The following is a 23,831-nucleotide window of genomic DNA, read 5'->3' as shown; positions in this document are numbered from 1 at the left end:
GGGAGTTGGAATAATGGGGATGGGGGAAGGGGGAGTGTTTATATGCGCGAGTTGGGGGATTGTCTTAGGCTAAATTTAAAATAGGTGAAACTGAGATGCTTCTTTAGTTAAACGTATAAATAGGCGGATTTTCTCAGACAGATTTTAAGTACCTAATTGACCGATTGTGAAGTTTTCTGGTTGCTGATAAACTATTGAGCGGTTGCAGTCAAGTACCAACCTGTCATCTGTGGGGTTGGTGCACCATTTTTCTCACCGTGAAAGAGCTGCAAAGGTGTTCGCTAAGTAAAACAGAGTGGATGAGATTGGTGTGGAAATCAGATTGAATTCTAAGGGGGCTGTTAGTATTTAAAATCCACGGAGTTTGGAGCAAAATAAGCGCATTCCTCTCTTAGTATTTAGAAATGCATAAATAATTTTTCATTTTTGATTTTTTGTCACGATGGTGAATGGGCAGGAAAGGGAAAGATGTTCTACTGCACCGTCGTTTTTGCAGTTTGAGACTCAGAGGCGCGGAATGGGATCTGTCAGACCCAAACTAGTTACCTACCTTTGCATTCTGTATTTGCCTTCTGAAATGCAGGGGGGGAGGGGCTGTAAACCCAGATGTGTTTGTAAGTGTTTCTTTAAAGGAGAAAAGGTCATTTTGTATTTTGAGTTAAAATGAGCTGTTCCTTGTCCAGAAACTGGAAGAAGGATCTTTGCAAGGTCAAACCCCTGTGGAAATCAGATTGCTAAAAACCCTCAGGGGCATGAGAATGTTGTCTGGGGAGGAGGTGAGGAAATGGTGAGTGCTCAGCCCTGCACCGATCAGTGCCCTGGGAGATGCCAGAGTGGGAATCCATTTTTCTAGAGTTGCCCTCCTGTCCATATTTCGGAGACTAAAATGAAATGGAAATGCCAGTGGGTATAGAAAACACCAAGTATATACTATCCGTGTGTCAGTGTAACTATTTGGAACCCCTCAAAGGAAGTTATCGTTTATGTAAATAGATGAAATTTGAAATAAAAAATTTGAGAATAGCGTCTCCTTAGAAATCCAAAGATAAATTATTCTGCCTCCTTTGTTTCTTTCTTACTCGAGGGCAGAAGGACCAATTGTTCGTCACACGTGAGCCATGCTCCATGTCATCACTGAGCGTTGGCATCAGCGCAATGAATGGTGCAGGTGTTGGGCTGCATTGATAAATGGGTGGTGGAGGGAAAGGGAAGACTCTGGTATTAAAAGCTCTTACATGTTTGGTCTTGGATTCCCTGCTGCATAGGCTGACCGTTGTAAGAGAATCAGATGAGGAAGAGACCTTGAAAGCCATCCAGGCTAAACCCCTTGTTCTATATGTGAGGAAACTGAGGTCAGAACCATGGAGTTAAAGAAAAGTCAATTCACTTCTAGTCTAGGGAAGAAACCATTAAAAAGACATGTTGAGTAGCAATGTTCCCTTCTCTCTGCAGTTTGCAGAACCCTCAGTGACATTGCTGCAGTCTTCAAATAAAGCACTGTCTGCTCTCAGCAATCCTTCAAGATAGTCTCCAGGGGTCCCTGCTTCCCATCACATTTCTCTTCTTTGCTTCTCTTGTAAGACCTCATAAGATCTCTTGCTATTTCTTCTCTATTGCTCCTTGCCTCCAGTACACCCATCTCATTGCATGTTTCATCTGGCCTTTCTGGCCCCCAGTACATCTCAGTCAGTTTCTTTGAAATCCTTGGTATTTTCAAAGAGCACTCACCAATCATTCAGACTCCACAGCTTCTGCTTGAGACCTGCCCAGGGTCCATATCTTCCCTCTGCTGGCCCCTAGAATCCTTCAGGGAATTCAGCCTTCAGAGACACTGCAGTTGCCATTCCTATGCTTCTGCCCAGCTAACCTCCTCCAAAAATGCTGCAGCTGCAGAGATTAGGAACTAGTAGAGTGAGGAAGCTGCAGTGTAAATACTCAGTGGGCTCTGTCAGCTCTCCCTAACTCCTAGAAGGCAGAACTCTAATCAGAGCCTAACTCTCTCTAGCCTCCACAGAAATCCTCCCTGCGAAGGCACCTGCAGAGAAGGGGCAGGGAGGGAGCCGGAAGACTGAAGGAAGAATACTTGACTGGTTTAACCTGAAGTGGCGCTGTAGAGGAGTGTAGAGGAGAGTAGTGCAGTGCTTTAAAAACCTTTAGAGTTTTTAAGGCACTTGCACAGCTTTTCTTCGCGCATATCTTTCATCTTCTTCTTGTGCAGATTTCTCCCTGTCTTTCTGGATGGAGATGCAAAGCAGACAATATGAAATGCCCAACTGGCCGGCCTGCCTGCCTGCCTGCCTGCCTGCCTGCCTGCCTGCCTGCCTGCCTGCCTGCCTGCCTGCCTGCCTGCCTGCCTGCCTGCCTGCCTGCCTGCCTGCCTGCCTGCCTGCCTGCCTGCCTGCCTGCCTGCCTGCCTGCCTGCCTGCCTGCCTGCCTGCCTGCCTGCCTGCCTGCCTGCCTTCCTTTCTTCCTTCCTCTTTGTCCTCCTTTCTTCTCCCTTGGTATTTCAATTTCTTCTAAGTTCTCCCTCATTTTCTCCCTCTCTTCCATAAAAAATTTCTTAACTGCCTACACAACAAAGGTCTAGGGCTTTTAAAGATAATTGAGGTCCTCCTGGTTTGGTTTTATTTCTCTAAAAAACTTAATTTCCCAGGTTCTCAGAAAGATAGACATAACCACTACTGATGCCATCTTTAGGAAAAATGCCAGTGATATTTTTATCTGGGAGGAAAGGGAGAGAAAAAACTAGGTATTAGATGAGGAGGGACTTGTTGGATGAGAGGCAAGACCAAAGGAAAGCCAGAAGCTGTGGAAGCTAAGGAAGCAAGGTGTGAATTTCACCAATTAACAATTTAATTTCACCCCTCCCCTCTTGGCAAATGTTACTAATCTGGGACAAACTCTGTCTTTAATTAATTCATTCCTAGCAAATGTTCTTGGATTAGTAGATGTTTAGTCTTTCAATCCCATTTCAAGCTATTTTGAGTACCTGGTAGTCTCTGCAGAGACTCAGAGACCTATAGTTGTTAAATGCTTTCCTTTGATTTGTTATACTGTGAATCACATTCTGTGATGGACAATTTGAAGAGAAATGTTGTCCTGGGCAATCTAGAGGGTCTCTATTTGAGTTATGTATAGGTACAGATCACAAACATAGTGGAAGAATTCTCTGGGGAGTTTTATAGAGTGATAATGTATCAATATCAAACGTGGTTTTCTAATTGATAAAAGTAGTATATTTAAATGTGGTTCTAAACATCTTTTTCTTTGTATTGAATGATTTGTTTACTCCTAAATTTAGTGATTTTTTTTTTTTTGAGAGAGATTTTTGCCATATGGTGCATGCACTCACTGGACAGAGACAGAGAGACAGAAAGCAAGAAATTACTTCTCAGAGGTGATAGCTACACCACAACCCCTTCTCCTCCATTCTCCTCTTGGGGCTTGGGGCATGCACGCACATGCACCAGATGTGAGTTTTAAGCCACCAGGTCTAGGACTCAAACTGTAGTCAACTACGTGAGAGTCCAGCAACATAACCATTATACCATCTTCTGGTCCCCTAGTGATTATTTAGGACTAGAGAAAGTCTGTTTTATAAAAGGGATCACAGGCAATTAATCCAAGGTTTAAATTGACAATGACCATCTCAGTTATATGTAGTAGATATGAACATATTATTTTTTTAAAAGAATGGAATAGTAGAGAGATAATTTAATAAATTATATTTTCACTATCCCATTGGTTCATTCACACAATTAATAGAATATATGAATGGCATGGGGTCCTTATAAATTGCCTAATTCATCCCTCCAATATATTAAAAAAACAGTATATTAATTTTTTAACTTAAAAACATACTGTAATATAAAGTCACAGCCTATAAAAGGAAAGATTTTAATTTTTTTTATATTTCCAGGGTATATATACACTATATTTTACAGTAGAAACAATAATATTTGTTGATTATTTGTTCTAATAAGAATCAGTTGCATGTGCCTTGTTAATTATATCAAGAAATTAATTATTTCTTCTAAAACCAGGTACACAATTAACATTGATTTAATATTTTTGTTAATAAAAAAACTAAAGATTATTTTATAATTTATTTTTTGTAAGGATTTGTAAGTGGAAGGGCTGGTAGGTGGTGTGGTGGTTAAGAAGCTGGATTCTCACATGGTCAATCACAGTTCAAGTCCCAGACCTGGGAAGCTTGCTTTCTCACTTTTCCCCTGTTTCTCTCTAGTCAAATTTAAAATAACAATAATAATAAATAAATAAAGTTGAAAAGATAATTTCTTTAAAAAAGAAGTGTAAGTGGATTAAAAAGTCTATTTCTAAATGTATTCTATGATGCTTTTATAAGCATCCTTTCTTTTATCTCTTAATAAGTTACCAAGTAAATTATTTTTATATATATTTACATGAATTGAATCAAAGAGGGAATATAAATATCGATTATGGTAGCTGCGTGCTTCACTTACTCAAATTATGGTCTCTTGAGCTATGAGAGTATTTTAACGGGTTCACACCGTGAAGGGACCACAACACTGCATTTCTCATTTACAGATTGTTTCTAAAGATAACTTGTGCTCTGTTAAATGAATCAAAATAGTGTGAGTTGCTCCCTGTTTAATTCATTGAGAACTTTACTAATGGAAGGATATGGGGGGTGCCTAGAAACTATTTAATGAATGATTCAGGAATGGAATAGCAAATTACTGAAGCATCCTCAAAGAGATTTGACACTTTAATAATAAGGTGCCTGTGAATACATTAAAGAGATGTTCTATACCCTTATCAGCTAACTTAAAGCATGCAAATAGGGTAATTTGTCATGCATTTTAGGCTTTCTCTGGATTTCTCTACTGCCTTGTTTCCCTGAAATCTGAACATAGATGGCTAGCTATGAAACCACCAGTTGCTTATTTAAAAATATATATATATATATGGTATTTCAGTGACTTGTTAGATTATTTCCAGGTAAGCATTTTATTTCCTATTGTTACAAATTATAATTAAGACTTGGAATACTCTCATTTACCAAGTTACTGTTGAGCTCAGTGCATTAATACAACTGCTAAACTTTATAGAAAGTAGGACTCTTTTAATTAAACAGATTTTGTTTTATGAAATATTGCTCATAAAAGACAAAGTATTAACAAACCAAATTTACTTGTAAGTATTATGGTGCCATAGAATGAATCTTATTTTCTCACTTCTTGGTCATATAGGTACTTTTCTGAAAAATAGAAATCTGTCAAATCTGTCACTTTATATTTTTTTTCTCCTTTCTTGGGATCTTGTTTATTATCGTTTAGGCTTTGAAAGACTATGAACTTTGAGGAACTATGTGTAAACAGATATTTCTGCAAATCATTAACAAGTTAAATGTGCTTTGAAAATCAGGTGAATTTTGTTCTAATGCAGATAACCAGACCCTAACATTTCTGTTGTTTTATGTTTTTGAATTTTTTTGCAGTTTGAGATTTTTAAAAATAGAAATCAGGTGCCACAGGTGCTCCAGTGTTTTATATTTTACATTGCTTTTATTAGTGTAAGATTAATGTGTTTGTTTCTGATGCCTTGAAATCCAGTCTTAAATTATTAATAAAATGTCTCAAGGGAGATCCATTAAGCATTATCGAGAAAGTCAAAAAGCTTATTAATATAATGTTTTATTTTTAATGTATCAGAATGGTACAAGTGCAACTTTCAATTAGCAATTTCTGTTTGGTGGAATTCTTGGCATTTGATTATGGGTCAATGGTACCAATCTATGGGAAAAAAAAGAAAGCAAAGGGTAAGCAAGTTAAGCAAAGAATTTATTTGGGCCAGGGTTAGGGTGACCACCTAGACATCACAAAATTCAAGTTGCCCCAGCTAATACGTGCCAATGTGTCACAGATTTCAGGATGATTTTAAAGGCAAAGGTTACAAAAGAGATGGGGGAGGAACGAGGAGTCTTATACAGCATTGACTGTCTAAATTCTAATGTAAGGACAGTAGGACAACCTTATGATCACCTGGAGTCACTTTGCTTAATCTTAAACAAAGCAAAATGTGGAGACAGAGAGTCTGAAATGAGAAAAGTATTTGGGCGATAAAGATATTCATAAAATAAAGTCTAATGAGTTTAGGTAGTATTTAGAGTTATTTCAAATGCACATTCCTAAGAAAGCCACAAGATGTACATACATTTTATTTCCTTATAGCATTGACTTAGGTATACTGGAATTTCCTATTTTCAGGAAATCTAGTTTCTTTGTGGGACACTATCTAACATGAGTGACTCCATTTCATTCTGGTCTGTTGCCTAAAGCAGAACTTTAAAAAAATGGCTTCCTAGGCCCAGCAGATGTCCTAGCGTTTACATCAGTGGTTGACTACAATTCAAGTCCTTGATCTGGTAGCTTGAAATTCACACCAGGAATGTGCATGAGCACCTAAAATCCTGAGAGGAGAATAAAGGAAAAGGGATTGCAGCATGACCTTTACCTCTGGGGTGTGACTTCTCACTTTCCCTCTCGCTATCTCTGTCCCTCCCTTCCAACCGCCCCACAAGTTCATGCACCTTAAGGCAAATAAACAAATAAAACTCTAAGAAAAAAATGGCACCCTAAAATTTTTATTTAGCAATTGAAAATCATTATGTTCATTCCAGAATTCCAAGTTTTTCTGTAATTTTTATTTAAAGTGTTTGGTGTCTACTTTCTTTCTCATATAGGAAACTTTATAAAAAAAATAAACTGTAAAGTAAATTTAAATTTTACATACAAAAATTGTCAATTTTTCATTAAAAATACAAAGGTTTTTTTCTTCAGGGTGAGATAAAACTATCTACGTAATAATCTTTCTTCACTTTAAGATCATAAATAAGAACATTCCTCAAGATTTTTGTTGGCTCAAAAAAAATTATATGAAGAAATGTAAACAAGAGTTTTCAAGCTAGATATGTCTAAGTAAAAAATCTCCAGTTCTGCTGTTTATTAGTTCTGTGACCTAGAATAAGTTATCTAACCTCTCATTCTCAGTTTCCAATGATAAATCACAGGATTCTTGAACAGAAAATAGAAGACTACATATGTAAAGATTCTATTGCCTCATCATTTAAGATGTGCAGTAAATGATAGTTATTCTTATCATTATTATTTTTGCCAGAGATCAATAGCTCATAAATAAATTTGGTTACTGGATTGTCATACCCTATTCACAGTGGAACTTCTGAGTGAGGAATTTAATTGTTGAAGAGCAAATAACACTTAACAGTGCCTAAACTACCTAATAAGACAAATTGAGGAAATGTGCCAAAGACCCTATAGTCAATGTGGAACACCCACCATTAAAGAAGGCATAATCCCAGCTCTCAAGGAATTTATGTCTAATGGGGATAACAGATAAATGCAATTAAATCAAGTGAAATAAAAAGGGTGTATGGATGCATAGCAGAAAGAATTTTAGGAAGGAAGAAATAAAGGTCTATACTGAGACCTCAACCTCCCTGTGTCTCTCATTCCTTTTTTAAATGTATTCCCTTTCAGCTATTCTTTTACCTTAACATTATTATCAGCCTTCCTAATCTTTATCCTCTTTTCTTTACCTTTTATTCTAAGAAAAAGAAATGATAAACACACATCTAGAGATTTTTGCTATCGGGTACATGCTCTCACTGGAGAGACAGAGAGACAGAAAGTGAGAAATCACCCCCCAGGGGGTATGGCCACATTGCAATCACTTCTCCTCCATTCTCCTTGGATTTTGAGCATGCATGCACACATGCCTGGTGTGAGTTTCAAGCCACTGGATCCTGGACTCAAATTGTGGTTGGCCATGTGGGAGTCCAGCAATGTAACCATTATACCATCTGCTGGTCCCACCTCTGAAGACTCCTTGGTTTGTGTACTTTCCATTATAGTTCAAATTTTGTCTTCCTAATGTACTTATAACAACTGATTTTTTTTTTCAAAACAGTGAAATAAGTATAAATAATAAATAATAATAATAACTGCATATTAACATAACTGGGGTGGGCCATACGGGAGTTCAGCACCTTAACCACCATGCCAACTACTGTCCCCTGTAGTTTGTCTTTTTTAAGAAGGTGATGAGGCCAGCAGGTAGTGTGGTGGTTAAGGCACTGGACACTCCTACATGGCCAGCCACAGTTCGAGTTCCAGACCTGGTGGCTTGCTTTCTCACTTTTCTTCTCTCTGTGTGTCTTTCTCTGGTCAAATTAAAATAAATAATTATTTTTAAAAAGTGATTTAAGAACAAAAGTAGTGATTGCACAAATTAGTACATGAAGGTTATATCTGCTAAAGGCCCCTGTTGGCTCTCCAGACCCCCTCCCCTACTGCTCCACTCCTTGAGCACCTATAAAACATTTCAGGAGACAGCCATATCACCCCTTAGGCCAGGTCTGACATTATCACTTGCATATCTTCTGCCCATCAAGTAAGCAACCATCAGATAATACCAAATAAAGGGCAGAAAAGGAGGACAAAGTAAAACTTAAAACACTGTCACATAGGTTCAAGCGATGTTTAGGATTGGCCTATCAGAGTCCTCATTCGTTGAGTGTTTGCAGAAGTATACATGCACACTGGCCAAGAGCAGAGACTGGTGCTCAAAGCAAGGGTAGGGAAGAGATACATATCCATAGATACATACATATATAATATATCCAGTGTACTATAATAGACTAATATATTTTAAGCACATTTAAGCACAATAGTTTATAACAAATCAGTGCTTATAAAACATCATTAAAGGGAAGATCTATTGGAAGTTCCTTACGAATGCATAACTGAAAATAGGGAGTTATTTAAACTTGGTGGCACGGGCATTTTAGATTTTGTTTCTTTAAAGATATATTTCTGAAACTGATAGGTATTTCCCTTCAAAGAGTTTTGTGGTAACTTATTGTGGGAGGGAGATGTGCATACTACAACCCACTCTTAGATATTCCCAGTACACATTTTCATATGAATGCTAAGTCTGGATAGTTCTGTAGTGAAGATCAACATATATGCTTCCCTTTGCCCAACTTTATCTTCCCACACCTGTTTGCATAGGCATATTATCTTAAAATATACTTATTATGTATTATTGATACTTATTTCACTGTTCTAAAAAAAAATCAGTTGGGATAACTGCATTAAGAATACCAAAGCTGAACTATAATGGAAAGTACACAAACCAAAGAGTCCTTCAATGTGTGTTTCAGGCATTATGGCTGTGCTTTCAACATCATAGTGGGAAATTACCACACATTTCTGAGCTTTAGTTTTTTTCTTGCAGAGAATAACATTATCTACCCTCTCTAGATCTGTGGTATGGTGAGAGTGAGGTGATTGTGAACACACTTTTCAGATTATGTAGTATTGTGTCAGGGTAAGAAATTTATTATTAATATAATTCAACTTTATGACTATAGTTTATCTATTTTTTAAAGTTTTTGCTATAGGGCACATAATCATGCCAGAGACAGACAAAGAGAAGCAGTGAGAGGGAAAGTGAGAAATAACTCCCCAAGGGTGATGGTCATGCCACAATTCCTTCTCTTTGATTTTTCTCTTGGGATTTTGGGCAGGCATGCACATGTGTCCAGCATGACTTTCAAGCCACTGGGTCCAGAACTTGAACTGTAGTTGGCCATGTGAACTGCAGTTGGTCATGTGGGAATCCAGTACCTTAATCACCATGCCAATGCTGGCCCCGCTGCAATCCTTTCTCCTCCATTCTCCTCTCAGGATCTTGGGCACGCATACACACGTGCCTGGCGTGAGTTTAAGCCTCCAGGTCCAGGACTCGAACCACAGTCGACAACATGGGAATCCAGCAACATAGCCATTACACTAACTCCTGGTTCCTAATTTGTTATTTTTAAAAGGTGATTTAAGAACAAAGGTAGCAATTGTGCAAATTTAGTATGTTGAGGTTATATCTGCTAAAGTAAGTCTCCTGTCTGCTCCCTATCCCCACTTCAGGTCCTCAGAATGATAAATCTATGATTACTGAAACCAGGGTTTCAATGAAATTTATTATATATGTGTGTGTGTGTGTGTGTATATACATATATATATACACATACACACACATACTATATAATATATAGTGTATATTATATATTATTATATATAATACACTATATATTTTAACATATACTCTATATAGTATGTTATATATATGTATACACACACACACACACACACACACACACACACACACATATATATATAGAGAGAGAGAGAGAGAGAGAGAGGAGCGTTTCAAGTCCTGGATCTGGTGGGTTGAAAATCACTCTAGTCATGTGCATGTATGCCCAGAATCTCAGGAGGGGAATAGAGAAGGGATTGCAGTATGGCCATACCCCTGCAGGGATGATTTCTCACTTTTCCTCTCACTGTCTGTCTCTGTCTCTCTCCAGAGAATGCATACACCCTATGGCAAAAATCTCTTTTAAAAAAGGAAGTAAGATAATCTGGAGGAAAGTATTCAGTTATTGAAGGTTTGAAACACCTCCATATTGACCTCAGGCTTCCTCATGCTGTGGTTGTAGAACTGCAACCCACAGCTATCTCTCAGTGGAGTGAGCATATCTGTTTCCAAAGAGGAAAGAAAGGCAACCATGGGCAGGTTTTTCCTAGCAGGTGAGCTTTAGAACTAAGATTTTCGTACTACTAGGGTTGAGAGACCTATGAGGGTAGGTAGGCCTTCCATTCCTGAAACCATGTGTATACAGATCCAAACAATGCAGGGACAGTGAAAATGGCAAGAGAAACAAGAGACCCATATATGCAAGTGTGCACAGGAAATCTTGGACACACTCTGAGGTTGCTCACACAGGTCAACAGGGACAATGAATTCTCTGCAGAGACTATAGAAAGGACTTCTCATGAGCTGCCCACAGTTCTGATTCCTTCTCTGGGGATTCTTCCTTAGTCACCCTAACCAAAAGTTATTTCTCAGTCCTCTCTTAGTACATCCAGACTCATAATCACTACATACGTGTTAGCTCCCCTATAAAAGTGGAATTCCTTGAAAGAGGACACCATGTCTGATAAATGTCTAAGTCCTCTGCAGAGAGACGTACCACTGGAAGCCAGGAGAATAAGAGGAAAAGGAAGTCAGCTGTGCATAGCCCCAGCAGAGTTCAGAAACTCCCAGATAGTAGTTATTAGCAGCCTCAAACATGCCAGGATAACAGGAAACAGCACCAGACTCACAGAGAGCCGATGGTCAAACTACAGTCAAACCAGCCAAGTAAGACTTCACCTATTTTTTATATAACCCCCTTGTCTTGCCCTCACCTAAGAAGCAGCAGAACAGACAATAGAAGAGGGAAGCATACACAGAAGTCAAGCAGGTTCTTGTCTCTCCCCACTACTACATTGAAATCCTAGTTCAAAATTAGAGAAAAGGGAGACTGAATTAAATATATTGTCAAAATTTATAGTTAAATTAGAACTTCATGATATCTAATCCTACCCACTTTTCTGATACCTGAAAGTGACCTGAAAAAATAGATATCCACCCAAAAGTATCTCAGGGTGAGAAACAGACACTTCATCGGGCATATCTGATTCAGTGAGGAGAGAATAAGGCTATATAGCCAGCATGTTCAATACACAGGTTATACTAAGAATGATACAAAATGACATATGATTTCTACTTTTTTTAAAAAAAAAGAATTACCTTATTTAATTTAATTAATTAATTAATTAATTTTATTTTGCCCAGAGAGGGACAGAGTGAGAGAGAGAAAGAGAAAAAGCAAGAAGGCAGGTCCAGGACTTGAACCATGGTCAGCCATGTGGGAGTTCAGCGTCCTTAACCACCACACTACCTGGTGGCCCTGGCATGTGATTTATTCTTAAAACAAGAGGCCTCAGCCAGAATTGCTGGTGTAGGAATTAGAAAGCAGAAATTGGTGTAAACTAGAAAGAGGCAGAGGAAAGTGATCTAAACCCAGTTAATCAATAGTACAGGAAAAGCTTGGAAAGTTGGCAGTGTTCCAGAAGGGTGCTAGTGGAAGACCATGTACACAGGGGGTGTGTATCATTCATCTTTGGCTGTTACCCAAAATTGAATTCATCTGAATATTAGAAGCTATCTCTAGGCCAAGTATCAAGAGAAAACAAATGAAAGCATTGATCACTTATACCTTGTAATAATAATAGCAAGCAATTTTGTAAAAAGAATTTAATATACAGGGCACTGTGTTGGATATTGGCCCACATTACTTAGCTGATTCCACGCTGCAGCTCTGCAAGGGAAGTGTCTGCAAGGCAAGCTTCACTTCATGATTCAGATATTATGTCTTAGGAAGGTAATTTGCCCAAGGTCACACAGCCTAGGATCTTTTCTCTACCAATCTAAAACTAATCTGTACTGGCCTTTTTTTGGGGGATGGAGGGAAGATTTATTATAGAAAGTATACATATTTAGAACAAATGATGTCATGAACCCCCATTTATCCATCATACAGATGTAACCATTATTAATACCACTCCTTTTGGAGGGTGGGGAGCTCTTGGTATAGGGCATGTGTACTCACTGGAGAGAGACAGAGAAAGTGAAAAATCATCCCCCCAGGAAGGATGACCATGCAGCAATCCCTTCTCCTTTCTCTTCATGGGATTTTGGGCACGCACATGCACACATGCACATACGTGTGCACACACACACATACACACATATGTACCTGGCATGATTTTCAAGCTTTCGGGTTTGGGACTCAAACCACTGTCAGCTATGTGGAAGTCCAATGCCTTAATTGCCACACACCTACTGGCCCTATAAGGTCACTTTTTTATTATTATATTTTTTTTACTTACATCTGTATCCTACCCTGCTCTAATGGGTTACTTTGGACAAATTAAAACATTATGTAATTTTGTCTATGAATATGTATCTATCTATAAGGACATATCCACATTGTTAGAAAAAGAGCAAAAAAAAAAATTAACTACCCACTCAGTGTTCAAATCTCATAAGTGTTTTTATATTTTATTGGGATCAGTACCCAGCTAAGGTCTATACGTCCCAGTCGGCAAATAGGCAAGAGCCTGTTTTATGTGAAACATAGCAGCCCTCACTAGAGAGGAGTATAGGCCGATGAGAGATGTGGCTGTAGAGTTAGGCCTAATCTCTTTGAACAAATTGTCCGCATCTTAGAAAATAAAAATTATGCTTGCTGGATTAGTCATGAGCTAAATATGATGTCTTCGAAATAGTTTAGAACAGTTTTTGACATGTACGAAGTCTTTAATGAATGTTATTTTCCCTTCCAAAAGAAAGAGAAAACAAAGAGAGAGGACAGAGGAAGGAAGGAAGGAAGGAAGGAAGAAGAGAGTGAGAGAAGGTAGGAAAGAAAAAGGAGAAAGAAAAGTAAAAATAAAAAGAAGAAGAAAGAAAAAGAACATGGTTGTGTATGCTGCTCAGTCGGCCGAGGCCAGGGGGAGGCCTGGTTAGGTTCCGAGCCCACTATGAAAAACCTGTCATGGTGGTAGGTCCATGTAGTCTCAACTGCTCAAGAGATTGAGGCAGGAAGATCATGGCATAGTAGGACCCTATCTAAGGGACCAGCAGTTGGCGTAATGGCTATGTCATTGGACTCCCTTGTAGTTGACCACGGATCAAGTCCTGGACCTGGTGGCTTAAATTCACTCCAGGCGTGTGTGCGTGCATGACCAAGATCCCAAGGGGAGAATGGAGGAGAAGGGATTGCAGCGTGGCCATCCCTGCTGGGGGGAGGGGGAGTGATTTGTCACTTTTTGTCTCTCTGTCTCTCCCTGTCTTTCTGGTGAGCGCACACCCTCTATAGCAAAAACCTCTCCCCAAAAAAAAGGAAAAAACAAAAAAGACCCTATCTGAAAAGGTCACCAAGTGTATGTGTAGATGCATAAGGTTCACACTCGATGGGAAAGGAAGAACAGGAGAGGGAAGGGAATAAATGGAATAACAGGCCAAGAAGCTTGAGGAAACTTCTTGGAGTGCCCTGGCTACTGATCTTTTGAGAGCATTCCCATTCTGTTTCTGGATGGAAATCTGACCACAGTCATGCCAAAGTGACTAATGACTAATAGCTCTGAATCTTCCCCACTGACTTATTTGTCATTCTGTATGATTTCCCACGTGAAAGGGAAGAAATATGTTGATGTGTTTGATTGAGCTGATATACAGTGTATTCTGGATAGAAAATCTCATTTTGTATGCTATAGTGATGTATAGTAAATGAACATAAATAAATAAATTTACATTAAAAAAATAAAAATAAAGTTAAATTAAGGGGAAAAAAAGAAAATCTGTGACTTTAAAATTATCTCAAATCCAGAAAAGTGACTATATTGTACTTTTTAAAAATTTCACATTAATTAATAATAGGACAAATTAAAATGTGTTATTACATCATATTAGCAAAGATTAGTGTTATGTTGCTAAAGTAACATTATTTTTTTCTTTAGAGAGAGAGATTTTTGTTATAGGGCTTGTATGCTCACCAGAGAGCCAGAGAGAGAGAAAGCCATTCCCCTGGTGGGAATGGCCACATCGCAATCCCTTTTCCATTCTCCTCCAAAGGTTTTGGGTTCACACACACACATACCCAGCCAGAGCTTCAAGCATCCCTGTCCAGGATTCAAACCATGGTTGGATATATGGGAATCCAGCACCTTAACCACTATGCCACTTGCTGGCTCTAAAGTAACGTAATTTTGAAAAATAGAAGCAATTAATCTGATTCTGATCTGAGTTTGCTTTTTGTTCATAGGAACTTGGGCAAGTCATTTTATTCATTAAAGTCTCAGCTTCTGGGGACCAGCAGATGGCGTAATGGTTACGTTGCTGGACTCCCACGTAGTCAACCACGTATGGTTAGAGTCTTGGACTTAGCAGCTTAAAATTCCTGCCAGGTGCATGTGTGTTTGCCCAAGATCCTGAAAGAATGGAGGAAAAGGGATTGCAGCATGGCCATCCCCCCACAGACAGAGAAAGTGAGAAATCACCCTCCAGGAGGGATGGCTACGCTGCAATCCCTCAGTCGGCTTTCTTGCTTTCTGTCTCTGTCTCTCCAACAAGTGCACATGCCCTATAGCAAAAATCTCTCTCAAAAAATGTCTCCGTTTCTAAAGGTATAAAATAAAAGTTCTGAATAAGATCGTCTAAATAATCTAAAGATTATACATCAGCAGCATAAGAAAATAGAAAGAATATTGGACTATATGCTAGGACTAAATTTGAATTCTTTACTACTTAATGACTAGATGAACTTTGGTAAAAATTATTACCTCTCTGACCCCCCAGTCTTCTCATTTATTAAATACAAATTATAACCTATCTCACGAAATTGTTGTGAACACTAATAATAACATTTATTAAATGCTTAGCAAAACCCTAGCTTTAACTGATATTCAATAATGCTATTGATATTCAGTATTATTGTTATTGTTAGTTAATAAGTTTATATTTGTTGTCCTCAAAGAGTTTTTCATTTTAATCAAGAAGTTAAATAAATTCATAATCAAGAAGTATGGAACTGAACATAGCCAATGGGCCATCTCTTGTATTGGGTTCATCTGAAACCCTTTGCAAAGTGACCAGATACTTTAGAACAGGAGCCTTTGAATTAGGCATGCTGTATTCATAAGGGCTCAGAGCACAATGACAGTCACATTGAGTTCTTGCACTGCTGAGGCTTGCTTATTTAGGAAATATAAAGTGAGCAGCTTCTTCTGTTTTATGTGGGAACCACTTCCCAAAGAGCCATCTGGAGGTTCCTGGTAAGGAGTATTCAGACTTTTGGAATAGGCTGGAAAGGTTATGCATCTGAGAAGGAAACTCACTAAGAGGTGATATAATGGAAGGAAGACTAAAACTTTGTACAGTATTCCAACTAGTTTCTCTGAATTGCAGTAATTGATTCCTGCGGTAGATAACTAAGAATAAAGTCAATTCTCTGAATTTGAATCTAGGTTGGACACTACTGATCATTATCATGATGATAACCTAGAGATCACCTCATTACAGCAATGAGAATATTCTAGTTTTGTGGTTGTCAGCACTACATCGAAGTACAGAATTCCTTTTTAATTAAGTGAAGGAGACAAAGATTACTATTTCTTTCAAAAGACTTTTTCTAGTTTTACAAAGTAATTTCACAAAACTCTGGGAACTAGAACTAAGGAGGACTGATATTGGCAGTCCAGATAATGCATTTTGAACAGATAATTGGTCCTTTAATTCCTTGTTTTATAAAACACCTTTTATGTGAACCTCATTGAGGACTAGCAGGTGGTGTGGTAGATAAGGTGCTGGACTTCCACATTGTTGACTGAGGTTCAAGTCTCAGACCTGGCAGCTTGAAAATGACACTGGGCACATGTGCATGCAAGCCCAAAATCCCGAGATGAGCATAGAAGACAAGGGACTGCAGAGTGGCCATCCACCCCCGCCTGCGGGAGTCGCGATTTCTCACTTTCTCTCTCTCTCTCTTTTTAAATAATTATTTTATTTAACTTTATTTATTTTTACTTATTTTAGTTTGATCAGAGATGAAGATGAGAGAGAAAGTGAGAAGTCAAGCCACCATGTCTGGGACTCGAACCGTGGTCAGCCACGTGGGAGTTCTGCACCCTTAACCACCACACCACCTGCCGGCCAGCCCCTCCCTCTCTCTTTCTAATGAAAAAGTGCACCTCATTGGGAACCGGGAATTTGCTCTTTTTTACTGCTTACCAAGACCTTTTTTTGAGCAAAAAGAATACTAGTAATTGTAAAAAAATGTATAAAACAAAACAGAAAAAAAATTGAAAATCACTTGCAATCTATTACTAAGTTATATTTTTCTCTATTTCCAATAGTGTTTTATAATTAAACCTTCTACTTATTGATATAATTATTGTTACTATTATTTTAGCCTGGGTCTCTCTGTTGTCAGCCTCCCAGCTGGGACTACAGCTGTGTACCACCATGCCCAGCTCTTTTTCACACATGATCTCTGTTGTCCAGACTAGCCTCAAGCTCACAATCTTCCCACTGCAGCTTCTTTGCGTAGCTGGGATTTCAGGTGCATACCATTGTGTCAAGCCTTTGGATTGAACCAGGAATTGAGCCCAGGCCTCCCAAGTGGACCCAGACTGCAGAGCACAGTGTCTTAGCACAGTGCACCACCATGGCTGGGTGGAGATTACTTTATTTTTTAATTTACATCCTACTTTTTTCTTAATATTATAGCAGAAACATGAATCCTTTCAATCGAAACTCTTCACAAATGTAATTACTTTTAATTGCCGGAGGATGCATGCACTTGCCAGGGAGAGACAGACAGATAGAGAATAGAGAGAAAGAGGAAACACCTCCCAATGGAGTGTGTCACCCATCAACCCCTTCTTCTTCATTTCTCCATCCTGTTGGGATTCTGGAATTAGAGGCACAGGTACCCAGTATGTTTCAAGCTGCTGCAATGGGATTCAAAAACCATGGTTGGCCATGTGGAATCCAGTTCCCTTAACCACTAGGCTATGAGACTGGCTCAACAATCATCATTTTCAAATACATGTATTAATAAGATCCTACCTAACTATTCTCTTATTATATATTTAACCTTTTAAAATACCACTGAAAAACATATCTTTGTGTACATAGCTCTGACTATTGCCTGGATAATGTCCTCGGCATAGATTCTTGTCCATTTTTAATGGAATGAACAATAATTTTGAGTCTAGATTAGCAGGGAGAGGTATGACTCCAGAGAATATTCAGCTTGAAGAGGCCTAGCATTCAGTACTTTGAGGAAAACGCACCTAAGCTAGTTTGTAACTCTCAGAGCCAGCTTTATAAGCAGATGGCTACATTCTCTTCAAAAGCTCCAAAAAGTGTCTCCCAATTGAAACCTACCTGCCATTGCCTGAGACTTCATTACTTCTGCCACTTTGTTTTGGAGCAGGTAATAGGAAAGAGAGTCAAGCCTAGGCTGCAGTCCCAGAGCACTGGCTAATCCAGCTTCCATGGCCTGCTTTGCCTTTCTCATGGCTGCTGCTGCTATTACTGCTGCTGCCACTCTGAGCTGCATCTGCATCTTCATGTCTAGTTGTCATCTTCCTAACCTGTCTGTGAATTCCTAGAAAGTAGACCCAGAGCCTCACTGATTTCTCAGAGGTCTATACACCTTAAGGGTCCTTGAGAAATGTTATGTGCTTTAAAAACAATTCACTCCTTAATGTTTTACCTTAAACAGATTTCTGAGTTTTATTCTTGAATGCAAGCTTTGTAAATAGAAGGGTCTTGGGGCTGGCAGGTGGTGTGGTGCTTAAAGAGTTGTACACCCTTATGGCTGACTGCAGTTTGAGTCCCAGACGTGGTGGCTTCCTTTCTCACTCTCACTATCTCTCTCTCTGGTAAAATTAAATAATAAAAAGTAAATAAAATTAAATAAACAGTTATCAAAAAAAGAAGAAGAAGATGACAACTCTTGGACTCTCAGTGGTAATGAATGACAAATGTCATGTGCTCTGAGCTTGTCCTGTGTCATGCTAGCCCCAAGTCCCACTATGACACTCCCAAGAGGCTCTTAATACACAGGACTTTTTCTCATTTATATAGAAAACATCTCTTGTGTGTCTACTACAGGCCAGGAATTGAATTGGGTCACAGTGATACAGATCGCCTTAAGACAAATCTCTGCTTTCAAGAAGCTGCTAGTCTAAAGCAAGAGGTAAATAAAGTGAGCCAGGTGTTAATAAATGTTAAAGTGATGGTATTTCAGTCAAGCAGAATACCTGCTTGGTTTCTTTGCCTTCTAGAACATGGCATTGAAGAAAATGGCCCACATAAACGCATTCATCTTCTGTCGTTCAAGGTCCATGAGTTTGAAAGAAATGCTCCTGGACCTTGGCTTTTGTTTCCATGTTAGGGGCAGTTTTTAAAAGATCTCCGTACCAAATGCCGGCAGTATTCACATGCCAGTGAGAACTCAGTGTGTGTGAACCCCTTTTTTTATATCAGTTATTATAAGAACCATGTGTGTTAAATTGAACAATCACACATGAATATAATCTAATAATAAAGAAAATGATAGGATATTACCAGTTCAATAAGTCACACTATTCAAAGGAATTGACTGATAGACAGGCAGAAGGGAAATTATGGCTGTGATGGCACACAGACCTGAATTCAAACCCCAACATTTCCAATCACAGCTGCATGACTTGTTCCTTTGACTATGAAATGGAGGCAGTTAAATCTATCTTGCACAGTCTTTGTAAAGATTAAATAAGATTATGCATGTGGATAGAGCTGAGGATAGGGGAATGTGCAACACCAGATTGCTTTCATTGTTGCTGTCCACTCCGATCTGTGAATAATTATGGTCTCTACATCTTTCCAGACTTAACTTACCTTTAAATGGAGTTCTGAGAACATTTCTTGTTTAATTTACTGGTGTGCTTTTAGGGCCTCATCCAGAGCTACCCGTGCTACAGATGCTCAATAAACATGCATTGAATGAACCAAAGGGCACTAAGTGGACCCAAATGCTAGTCTAAGAGGTGAATAGGAAGGAGGAAATTTCTGGTCACATGGGAAAGATATTTCAGAGATGGGTGGACCTCACATCTGCCTATATTAAGTCATCTGAGTTCTTCCCACTTTTCAGTTTATGCTTTAGAACATTCCTATGTCCCCAAACTCCCCACAGTTAATCAGAAAAGGAGAAAGTGTTAGAGATGGCTTTTTGACTGGGCCATGTTTGTAAACATTCTTTAGCATAGATTGTCTCTTTGCCAAGGATTCCCCCAAGTGCTTTACATACATTTTAACTCAAGAGACTCACAACAATCTAATGAAAGAGGTAAGATCCCTACTGTAAGTAAAGCAATTGATGTGGAGATCAAGTTGTTTGCCTAATGTCCTCAGGTGGGAAGAGACAGCTCTAAGATCCAAATCAGCTTGGTGCTCTTTCTAGTCACCTCGCTTTATTTTTATATTCATGGTGTAGCTTTTATTGAGATACAATTGCTTTGTCTCACCAATTCATTCTTTCAACATTTATCGAACACTTGTCATTTGCTTAGGGCTAGATACATAGGAGAGAACTAAAACAGCCATAATCCCTGCCCTCACACAGATCAGAATCTAGTTGGAGAAACAGATAGTAAACAAACTATCACAAAATAGCATCAAATTATGTATAAGACTGAGTACCATGCAAGAAAATATCTGATGCTGTAGGAAAATGTAACAAGGAGACTTACCTTCTTGGGGCTATTTGAAGTCATCGATTCCAGGGAAGTCCACCAATGTCTGGATTTCCAATTCAGCCTCCTGGGATTGCTATTAAGACTTGTCTGTAGTCACCAGGCCTTACAAAGGATGATTGCTGCATTCTCTTTGAGAAGAGGCTTGTGGGTCTTCCACTCAGAATTTAATGTCTTCCATCTCATTTTTCATTCATGGGACCCCAATAACGAAGATAACAGAATTTTCAATGTTGGTAAATCTCCGTGGGAGCCTGTCCTCTGATGCCAAGTGACTTGGTATGAGCTCCAGATTTAAAAAATATGCAAGCACTTATGTGTCAGGTGCACTTTCCCCAAACCCCATTTGCTTTCAAATGTGTAGATGTATGGCTCGTTAAATATGTCCGAGCACTTCTACAAGTCCACAAAAGAAGCTCAGAGTGCTACTTAAACAGAAGATGCTCCAGGAGCACTCAGAACCCAAACTTCCCTAGGAAGAGGGTTGGAGGTGAGAAGATTTTTCTGAGATGTCAAGACTAGAAATTAGCTGGACAATGGGCAAAGGGAACAGGGTTGCTGTGATTGACAGAGGGAGCAGGAACTAGGTGTCCAATAATGGTAGGGAAATAATTTCAAATGCATGAGTTCTGATATAATGGTGTAAAGAGTTACAGAATTTCGATCAAATAAGATGAGCATGACATCATGAAAAGAAATCAAATTTTAGGTCCAGCAGATGGCATGAACTTTAAGGCAGCTGGTTCCCACATGGCCCACTGTGTGGTTTAAGTCCTGGACCTAGAGACTTAAAAAGTACTCCAGGTGTGTGTGCATACATGCCTAAAATCCTGAGAGGAGAACAGAGAAGAAGGGATTATGGCATGGCCTTCTCACCCTGGCAGGTGCTTTCCCACTTTCTCTCTCTCTCACTCTCTGCCTTTGTTTCTAGCTAGCACACAGTCCTATTGCAGAAAGGAAGGAAGGAAGGAAGGAAGGAAGGAAGGAAGGAAGGAAGGAAGGAAGGAAGGAAGGAAGGAAGGAAGAAGAAAGAATGAGAGAGAGAAAGAGAGAAAAAGGAAGGAAGGAAGAGAGAAAGAAAAGAGAGAGAAGGAAGAAAGAGAAAGAGAAAAATAGAATTTTATAATCAGACCTAGGTTCCAATCCAGCTTTGTCACAAATGTTGTGTTTTGGAGTCATTTTATGTGCCAAATAGGTGTCACTATGTGAAGTTCACTATTATTGTTGTCATTAAACTTGAAATATTGCCACATAGGTATCATTTGATGTGTGGCTTTAGAGGTGATAGTAATGGTGGTTTGAATGACAAGATCAGTAATACTACACTGAACTAATTTATACTGACTTATATTACATGCATTTACCTAATGCCTACAACTTTATACCAAGAACTGTATTATCCTTCATTATAAAGATGAAGAAATCGAGACTTAGAAACAGTAAGTGACATGCTCACAGTCAGATAGCCAATAAGCAGCACACCAGGTAGTCTGATCTCAAGCCCATTTCTTAACTGCTTTCCACTGTCTCTCTGCAGTAATATACAGCTGCTCTCATTATTATTATTATTACCATTATCGTGTTTATGATCATTATTTTAGATTCAGAGTCCTGAAGGCCATAACTAGAATTCTGCCATTAAACATCTATTATGCTTTTTTTGCTGAACCAAGAGCTTGCAGATTAGCTTTAGGATATTGTATTTCCTCTTTTGTTGTTACACCTTATAATTTACTTGGCAAAACAGAGTTAGATTCAGCTTAAAATGACAGAAAACCCCAAATAACACTGGCTTAAATGAAAGAGAAGTATATTTCTCACTCATTGAAGGAAATCCAGAAGTAGGTAATCCAGAACTGATGGAAATTAAAAATACCATTCATTATTATTATTTTTAAAATAAGTATTTATTTAAGCTCCCTTGAGTTTGGAAGAGTTCTCCAGGACCCAGACTCCTGCCTTGTCACTTTGTCACCTTTAGTAGGTGGTTTCCACCTCATGATCTAACAATGCTGCAGCCATCACATCTGCTTTCTAGCCAGTAGGAAAGAAGAAAGGGAAATGAAGTCCACACTCTTCCCTGAGCAAGAAAGTAGACCTGAGTAAAGTGAAAATGTCTGCTATACCAGTAGTAGTAACAAAAAGAAAAAAAAAAAATTTTTAAAGAGATTTTTGCCTTAGGGCATATGTGCTTCTAGTTTATTGAAAAAAATATTCAAGGGCCAACCTCATGGTCCAGTGGTTAAGCACTGTACATTGGGAGCCAGATCCCATTTAGCTGACCATGGTTCAAATGCTGGTCACAGTGGCTTGAAAAACATTCTGAGTGCATGTGTATGCATGCCCAGAATCCTAACAGGAAGGAGAAATGAAGAAAAAAGGATGTGGTGTGGGGGTGGGAGGAGTTGTGTGCTCTCTTTCTGGCAAACACACATCTGACAAGTTTTAGAAAGTCAGAATAGGGGCCAGCAGGTGGCATGGTGGTTAAAGCACTGGCTCCCACATGGTTGACTGCATAGTTCAAGTCCTGGACCTGGTAGCTTGTAAAACACACCAGGCACATGTGTGTGCATGCTCAAAATCCCAAGAGAATAGAGATGAAGGCATTGTGAGCATAGTTATCCCACCTGGGGAAAGGAGTGAGTTCTCATTTTCTCTCTCTGTCTCTGTCTCTCTCTGGCAAGTGCATGTACCCTACTGCAAGAAAACTTAAAGAAAAAAGTCAGAAATAAAAAATAGGGAAAAAATGTGTTCTATACACAATAGGAACCAAGATGATAAAATGTTAGGATTACAATCATAAAAAAGATAAGGAGCCTGTGGATAACAACAGCAAAGTCTCATCGAAGAACATGAGATATAAGAAAACAGTATTCATTTAAACATCATATATATTTATAACAATTAAAATGCCACAAGTTTTTTTTTGTAGGCACTAAGTTGTTTAAGATATTCTTAAAGTTTATCTACAAGTCTGTTTTCTCAAAATTAAAGGTATTAAAAAGAATACTGAGCGTAGGCTTGCATTACCAGAACACATTGTCAAAGCATACTAGCATTGTAACAATTAATATGGAATAAGAATAGACAAGTTGGCCAAAAATCAAAATAGAGGTGCTACAAAGACATTTTGAATTTATATCTCATAAAAATCATAATGGAACTTTATGTATTACCAAAAAAGGTGGCATTTCCATTCAGTGAGAAAAGTATAGTTTATTCTGTAAATAGTACTGGTGAAACACTGCATTAGGAAGTAGGCAAATTTTGACTCCTATCTCATGCTACATAAAATGAATTCCAGGTATATTAAAGACTTCAGTTTTCTTAAAGATTTAGAAGAAAATCTAACAGACATTTGTACAACCTAGATATACTGGGAAATAAGCAATCAAGAAACTGTAATAGGACAGGCATGTTTGATTACATAAAAATTGTAAATTCCCATTGTGTGGAAAAAATGCCATTAACGTAGAAATTTGCAATATATTTCTGTAGGCTTTCTCTATCCTGTGGACATGATGCCTGGTTCATAACTAAGATTTAGGGGCCAAGAGGTAGAATGGTAGTTCAGGT

General features: G+C 38.6%; 1 protein-coding gene across 1 annotated transcript in view; it reads left to right on the top strand.

Moving 5' to 3' along the window:
- VSNL1 (visinin like 1) overlaps positions 1 to 23,831 on the top strand; it is a 123,399-nt gene that overhangs the window by 560 nt on the left and 99,008 nt on the right. The gene's annotated exons all lie outside the window — the stretch shown is intronic.

This window comes from Tupaia chinensis, unplaced genomic scaffold, assembly GCF_000334495.1.
Source record: "Tupaia chinensis unplaced genomic scaffold, TupChi_1.0 Scaffold000045_1, whole genome shotgun sequence".
Taxonomy (NCBI): domain Eukaryota; kingdom Metazoa; phylum Chordata; class Mammalia; order Scandentia; family Tupaiidae; genus Tupaia; species Tupaia belangeri.
This window is presented reverse-complemented; position numbering and strand designations above follow the sequence as displayed.